The sequence below is a fragment of the Corvus brachyrhynchos genome, unplaced genomic scaffold, assembly GCF_000691975.1.
Source record: "Corvus brachyrhynchos isolate BGI_N302 unplaced genomic scaffold, ASM69197v1 scaffold309, whole genome shotgun sequence".
Taxonomy (NCBI): Eukaryota; Metazoa; Chordata; class Aves; order Passeriformes; family Corvidae; genus Corvus; species Corvus brachyrhynchos.
In genome coordinates, this window is record NW_008240227.1 from 1 (window position 1) to 2446 (window position 2446).

Here is a 2446-nt window from a genome sequence, read left to right on the forward strand (position 1 = left end):
AAAAAAAAAAATCTCGAACAATTCCCAAAAAATTCCCAAATAATTCCCGAACAATTCCCAGAAAATTCCCAAATAATTCCCAAAAAATGCCCAAACAGTTCCCAAGAAATTCCCACACAAAGAATTCCCAAACAATTCCCAAAAAAAATTCCAGAACAATTCCCAAAAAATAATTCCCAAACTATTCCCAAACAAAAAATTCCCCAAAAATCCCCAAAACTCTTCCCAAACTATTCCCAAAGAATTCCCACACAAACAATTCCCAAAAAATTCCCAAAAATTTCCCAAATGGTTCCCAAAAAATTCCCAAATGATTCCCAAATAATTCCCGAACAATTCCCAACCAATTCCCAGACAACCAATTCCCAAATGATTCCCAAAAAATTCCCAAAAAATTCCCAAATGATTCCCCCTCTTTTTCCATAGAAATTTCCATGGAATTTTCTGGGATTTCACCGTTTGGGGTTGGATTTTTCCTCCTTTCCCACGGAATTTTCTGGGGTTTGGGGCTGGATTCGGGGTTGGATTCGGGGCTGGATTTGGGTTTTTCCACCTTTCCCACGGAATTCTCCGGGATTTGGGGCTGGAGTTGGGGTTTTCCCTCCTTTCCCACGGAATTTTCCAGGATTTGCGGTTTTGTTGGTTTTCCGTGGAATTTTCCAAGATTTCACCATTTAGGGTTGGATTTTTGCTCCTTTTCCATGGAATTTTCCAGGATTTGGGGCTGGATTTGGGGGTTTTTCCCTCCTATCCCATGGAATTTTCCGGGATTTGGGATTTTCCTCCTTTTCCATGGAATGTTCCAGGATTTAGGGGTTTTCCCTCCTTTCCCACGGAATTTTCTGGGATTCGGGGTTGGATTTGGGGTTTTTTCCCTCCTTTCCCACAAAATTTTCCGGGATTTGGGGTTGGGGTTGGATTTGGGGTTGGATCTGGGATTTTCCCTCCTTTCCCGCAGAATTTTCCAGGATTTGGGGCTGGATTTGGGGTTTTTCCTCCTTTTCCATGGAAATTTCCAGGATTTGGGGTTTTCCTCCTTTTCTGTGGAATTTTCCGGGATTTTGGATCGGATTTGGGGTTTCTTTCCTCTTTTCCCACGGAATTTGCCAGGATTTGGGGCTGGATTTGGGGATTTTTCCCTCCTATCCCATGGAATTTTCTGGGATTCAGGGTTGGATTTGGGGTTTTCCCCTCCTTTTCCATAGACATTTCCATGGAATTTTCCAGGATTTGGGGTTGGATTTGGGGTTTTTCCCTCCTTTCCCATAAAATTTTCCGGGATTCAGGGTTGGATTTGGGGTTTTCCCCTCCTTTTCCATAGACATTTCCATGGAATTTTCCAGGATTTGGGGTTGGATTTGGGGTTTTTCCCTCCTTTCCCATAAAATTTTCCGGGATTCAGGGTTGGATTTGGGTTTTTTTTCCTCCTTTTCCATAGAAATTTCCATGGAATTTTCTGGGATTTCACCATTTGGGGTTGGATTTTTCTTCCTTTCCCACGGAATTTTCTGGGGTTTGGGGTTGGATTCGGGGCTGGATTTGATTTTTCCACCTTTCCCACGGAATTCTCCGGGATTTGGGGCTGGATTTGGGGTTTTCCCTCCTTTCCCACAGAATTTTCCAGGATTTGGGGTTGGATTTGGGGCTGGATTTGGGGCTGGATTTGGGGTTTTTCCACCTTTCCCACGGAATTTTCCAGGATTTGGGGCTGGATTTGGGGGTTTTCCCTCCTTTCCCATAGAATTTTCTGGGACTTTGGGGTTGGATTTGGAGTTGGATCTGGGATTTTCCCTCCTTTCCCACAGAATTTTCCAGGATTTGGGGCTGGATTTGGGGCTGGATTTGGGGTTGGATTTGGGGTTTTTCCACCTTTCCCACAGAATTTTCCAGGATTTGGGGTTGGATTTGGGGTTTTCCCTCCTCTCGCACGGAATTTTCCAGCATTTTCCCGTGTTTCCCCGCAGATCCTGACGGCAGCCGAATCCCGGGAACGTCGCCGCTCCCGCTCTCCGCATCCCCCTCCCCCAGAATTCCCACTTTTCCCATTCAAAAGAGACGGAGCCACGAGGACTCCTCGGAATCTTTCCCATCCTGAATTTTTCCCGTTTTTTTCCCCCGTTTCCCGAGGGAATCCAAGGAAATCCGGGCAGCTCCGGAATTCTGAAATCCTTGGGAATTTTCGGGAAAAGAAACAGCTCCGGGAATTCTGGGATGGAATTCCCAAGGGGTTTTCCAGGGGATTTTTTTCTGGTTTCGCGGCTTTTTTAAACTGGGAGAGACTGGAAGGAGGGATTGGGAATTTTTGGGGCTGGGAATGGGGGCAGGAATGGGGTGGGGGTGGGGAGAGTGGGATGGGATTGGGGATACTGGGATGGGAATGGGGATACTGGGATGGGATTGGGGATACTGGGATGGGGACACTGGGATGGGGATGGGGATACTGGGA